The 6006-nt window shown below is 36.1% G+C and overlaps 1 pseudogene; it reads right to left on the reverse strand.

Moving 5' to 3' along the window:
• Positions 1-2092: 2092 nt before the first annotated feature.
• LOC116524314 lies at positions 2093-2569 on the reverse strand (annotated as a pseudogene).
• Positions 2570-6006: the final 3437 nt, after the last annotated feature.

Below are 6006 nucleotides of genomic sequence, written 5' to 3' on the forward strand. Positions count from 1 at the left end.
GTTTTTTTGTATTTGCTATGATATACCTTGTCCAACATACTTTGTACCTCTGCTAAAATGCCCTTCTCTCCTCAGTCAACCAACTCCTTGAAATGATTACATTATGCCTTGAGTATTACATCTTTAGAAAATCCCTTAACCTTTCTTGCTGGGTCTAAACTTCATCTCAAAGTATTCTTTTAGTAGCCCTTAGAACAGTTGGAAATTTATATTTGTTTTTACAGTATTTAATAACTGTCTAGTTATATAGAAAATAAGTGACATAAAAGCATGGACCATGTCTATTTTTACTTAAAATTTTGTGAACATTGTCTAACTCATAGTAGTCACACAGAAAAAAGATTTTGTAGAATAAACATATGATCTTTGCTCTAATTGAAACAGCATATATCACATCTAAGCCTCCAATCATTATGAACAAACAATGTTTAGTTAGGCTCAGGTTCTGAATGGTAACACAGATGCTATGATAAGCTGTATAGCAACCAATGCCAAAAATCTAGTACCTTGTATAAAAGCAATCATTTATTTAGTGCTTATGGATTTATAGGTAAGTTGCAATTTGATTAAGCTCAGGTGGAATTACCTGGGCTCTGTTGAACTAGGAAAAACTACTAGCTTTGAGTTAAGTATATATATTTGGTTTCCATATGTTACTCATTGTTACTAATGTTTTAGGTCTGAAAAAGTAAATTGTTGCTACACAGTATAGTGATATGAACATACTAAATAAACAACAGTAGCAACAGCAATAAACAGCAATAAACCACATTTAAATGTGGTCCAGCTAAAATAGTAGTATATTAATTAGATCTGCTACAGGTAAATCTTCATTCTAGGGACTAAGCAAAGGCCTCCTGGGCATGGATTCTGTATAACCAAGGCCAACAGCCCCAAGAAGGCAGGTGGCACCTTTTTGAAAATTCTAAAATCTCATGTTGAAATTATTTTTGTACACATTCCATAGTGTAAAGCAACCCACATGACAAAACCACAAATTAGTGGGCAAAAATGTACACTCTACCCACAGGGAAGCTATGGCAAAAGTAGAGAAAGCAGGAAGAACTGTGGACAAATAATACAACCTATACCAGCTGATAAATTGTAATGATGTTAAAAATTTGTCTTAGTTACTAGCATATAAAAAATTAAAATTCTAAATTGTTATCACCAGAAAGTCATCAAAATATCAAAAATAACCTGAGAGATGCTAGGTGCTACCTGACTATCCAATTAAGAATTATCCATTTACCTGAACTCTGACTTCTACTCAGAATACACATTTAATCCCATTTCATTCGCTTTGGTCCTCTAGATAGAAACATTCCTCTGACCCACTTTGATTGCTGTTTCAATATTTATCTCTGGAATATACCTCCAGCTATGTTAACTGTGTACTGGATGTAATACAGAATGGCATGATCCTGTGTTTTGAGCCAATACTAACAGGTAGTTGCCATTCCATTTTGAGCTGCCTATCCCTAACCCTGTTGATACATTAAGTTGAACTATTGGTAAGAATAAAACTGTCCAAGAATAAGAAAATACGTTTAAATGTGGTACAGCTCAAATAGTAGTATATTAATCTGGGGGCTGGAAGAGAAAATTTAAAAAATATAATAATTATGGCATGGGTTTACATAAATTTTGGACTGCCTCCCAGTAGTGTTTTCCCAGTCCCTAACAGTGACGAGTTTTCAGTTAACCTTTACTATAGAAATTCTAGCATCACAGATATTTTTCAATATGATTGGAAGCTATGCACAAACTAGTCCCACTGGAAACAAAACATCAATTAATGTTCTTTTAAAAAATAATTTGACTGTCTTAAAGAATGAAATTTGATTATATATGTATATATATTGGCTTCCATATGTTACTAATTGTTACTAATGTTTTATCACAGTATAGTGATATGAAGATACTAAAAACAAAAGAAAAAACAGCAGCAACACCAATAAGCTTCCATATTTAAAGAAAACTAACCACAATTTTTAAATGCAGCTACAACATCCCAGTCAGGTGCAGATTCTTTCCCTGTCCTTGAATACCCCCGAAACCAAAAATACATACTATCTTCTTTTTTTTTTTTAAGTTCAGCTTTTTATTGAACGCATTATAAAAGAGGTTTAGTCAAAAAAGACCAAAGCCCATGTCATCATCAGACTCCTCGGATTCTTCTTTCTTTGCCTCCACTTTCTTCTCCTCCGCTGGAGCAGCAGCGGTGCAGGGGGCAGGACCTCCTGCTGGAGCAGGCCCGCCAGCCTCTACATTTTAGATGACACTCCCAATGTTGACGTTGGCCAGGGCCTTTGCAAACAAGCCAGGCCAAAAAGGTTCAGCATTCACACTGGCTGCTTTAATGAGGGCATTGATCTTATCCTCCGTAACGGTCACCTCACCGTCGTGCAGAATGAGGGCCGAGTAGATGCAGGCGAGCTCAGAGACGGAGGCCATGGTGCGGGTGAGCGTGGGGCGAGCGCGGCCTGACGTGGTGCTAGTCGCCGGGTGAAGTGAGGGCCTCACCCCAGTGTGGCCTTAGCTTCCTCGGAAGGGCCGAGCACCTTGGCGCCAGCTGAGGAAAGCATGCTATCTTCTTTCTCTCTTTTTTTCCAGACAGAGACGTGCTCTGTCACCCACGCTGGAGTGCAGTGGGTCCACTCAGCTCACTGCACCCTCAGCTTCCCGGGTTCAAGCAATTCTTCTGCTTCAGCCTCCCAAGTAGCTTGGATTACAGGCACGCGCCACCATACCCAGCTAATTTTTTGTATTTTTAGTAGAGATGGGCTCAGGCTGTTCTCAAACTCCTGACCTTGTGATCTACCCACTTCCGCCTCCCAAAGTGCTGGGATAACAGGCATGAGCCAGCGTGCCCAGCCCATACTATCTTATTTCTATTACAGAATAAATTCGGATTTACTATTTGCATGAATAAATAATAAAAACATTTTATCCTTTAGATTCTATCAATTTGTCATTGGTATGTCCCTTAGTCTCATACTTAGCTAATTTGCTTCCTGCTTCATGTGATCATCCTTCTATTATTTGTAAACATCTAGTAATCCTGCACCAAGATGTAGCCTATTTTCCATAATAAGCATTGCCACTTATTTCTTCCTTTCTTCTTTAATGATATCCTAAGGACTATAATCCTCTACAAATGCATACACTGGCAAACATTATAAATTTGGTTTTTGATAGAAAATGCAGTAATCAAGATGTGCTATGGCCAGGTTGGAATGTGCCTAGAGCTGACTTTATGCCAAAACAGCCATTAAAATACCTTTGGCATCATGAATGCAGTTATTCTAAATCTCCTCATTGTTTCCACAAAGGTAAAATTTACATACCCTGAACAATGCTCATGTCTTAAATTTTTTAATTCAATGAATTCTCATAAATGTGTATACCCAGATTACCACCACCCTGTTCAAGATTTGACACTTTTCTCACCTCAGAATACAATTTAATCCCTACTAGTGGGTCCTGATTCCACACAGGTTAGAAAATATTCGGATTTCAGTTTCCACTTACTGGTGCAGTCTGTTCTAAAAATTCAAATAAACTAAAAACTGGAGTGTGTACTCTTTGTGCCTGCTTTCTTTTGGCCAACATAATTTTTGTGACTAATACATGTTATTGTGTACATTTTTTTGTTAATTTTTTTTAAGTTCTGGGATACATATACAGAATGCGTAGGTTTGTTACATAGATATACATGTGCCATGGTGGTTAGCTGCACCTATCAACCTGTCATCTAGGCTTTAAGCCCCACATTCCATCAAGCTACCATTGGATTTCTTGATCGAATTAGAAAAAAACTATTTTAAATTTCATATGGAACCAAAAAAGAGTCCATATAGCCCAAGCAGTCCTAAGCAAAAAGAATAAAGCTGGAGGCATCACACTATCTGGCTTTAAACTATACTACAAGGCTACAGTAATCAAAACAGCACGGTACTGACACCAAAACAGATATATAGACGAATAGAACAGATCAGAGTCCTCAGAAATAACACCACACATCTACAGCCATCTGATCTTTGACAAACCTGTTTGTTAAATTTTTATTTCTGTAGTAGTTTTCCATGGCTAAGATATAAGACAGTTTGTTTCTCCATTCAGCTGTTTGTGGATATTTAGGTTATTTCCTGGTTTTGCTGATTAATAAATCTGCTTTGAACATGTTTGTATAAGTTTTTTAATTTTTGTTTTTTTACTTTTTATTTAAAGAATGTTTAAAAAATTTTTTTACTCAGAGTGGATGGCTAGGAGTAAAAAGCCTGTCTCATAGGTTAATATATAGTTAACTTTAGAGGAAATTGCCAGATAGTTCAAAATTTGTCATATCATTTTATACTCCCATCAGCAATGTGTGGGTGTTTTAGTTGCTTTACATTCACCAGTACATGTTATTGTCAGTCTTTTATATGTTAACAGTTCCACTGTCTAAGAATTAATAATACATTTTTACTGTAATGTGTAATTTTTACTGTAATTCCCTTGATCACAAATAAGGTTGAATCTATATTTTTTGCCTGGGTGTACAATATTGTTTGCCTTTTTACTATATTTGTTAATGCTCCATACATATATTTGACATGAATAATTTATTAATAGAATTGTGTATTCGTTTGTTATGAATATTTTTCCATTCTATAACTGTCCTACTCGTTTTATTTGTATCTTTTGATAAAGTCAGAATCTATCATTCTGTACTATTACATGATACATTTAATTTGTATATAAAGTCAGATGGATAAAGTTTTATCTTTTCATTCTTTTTCAGGTATATATGTATATATATGTACATTTATACATATATAAATGTAGAACTGTTCCAGCACCATATGTTATAAAGATGTTCTATTGAATTAACTTTGGTCATCATTCAAAATAAATTTACTGCATAAGGATAAGTATTTTTCTCAATTTTTCTATCTGTTCCATTTATCTGTTTGTCTACATTCAAAGCAATACTACATTTTCTTGATCAATATAGCTTTATATCTAAATATATAGTTGTGGCTTCTGCTGCTGTTTGTCTCTGCAGTTATTGGCTTTCATCTTATGCATCTTCAGCCTGAAAAACGTCTTTTTTTTTATTGCATTTTAGGTTTTGGGGTACATGTGAAGAACATGCAAGATTGTTGCATAGGTACACACGGCAGTGTGATTTGCTGCCTTCCTCCCCTTCACCTATATCTGGTATTTCTCCCCATGCTATCTCTCCCCACCTCCCCATCCCCCCATCCCTCCCCCATTTCCCCCCAACAGACCCCAGTGTGTAGTGTTCCCCTCCCTGTGTCCATGTGTTCTCATTGTTCAACACCCGCCTATGAGTGAGAATATACGGTGTTTGATTTTCTGCTCTTGTGTCAGTTTGCTGAGAAGGATGGTTTCCAGGTTCATCCATGTCCCTACAAAGGACAAGAACTCATCATTTTTGATGGCTGCATAATATTCCATGGTGTATATGTACCACATTTTCCCTGTCCAGTCTATCATCAATGGGCATTTGGGTTGGTTCCAGGTTTTTGCTATTGTAAACAGTGCTGCAATGAACATTCATGTGCATGTGTCCTTATAGTAGAATGATTTATAATCCTTTGGATATATACCCAGTAATGGGATTGCTGGGTCAAATGGAATTTCTATTTCTAGGTCCTTTTGACATTTCCTGTGGTAGAAGTCAGCTCTACATAAGTTCTCTAAACTATTGACTGAAAATATTTTCACTTTGCCTACATGTTGGAAGGATATTTTCTTCCATATACAGAATTCTAGGTTGACAGTTTTTTTTCTTTCTTTTTTTTTTTTTTTCTATTTAAAGTTCTCATTTGATAATCTTTAACCTTCAGGTGAGAAGGCAGCCATATCTTGTCAATGTTACATGGTCTATAATATGCCTTTATTTTTCCCTTTAGCTGCTTTCAATAAATGTTCTTTCTCTTTGGTTTCAGCAGATTAAGAAAGACATCACAAGGTGTACTTACTTTCTCTCTG

Source organism: Sapajus apella, unplaced genomic scaffold, assembly GCF_009761245.1.
Source record: "Sapajus apella isolate SASKATOON/1434 unplaced genomic scaffold, GSC_monkey_1.0 scaffold44, whole genome shotgun sequence".
Lineage (NCBI taxonomy): Eukaryota > Metazoa > Chordata > Mammalia > Primates > Cebidae > Sapajus > Sapajus apella.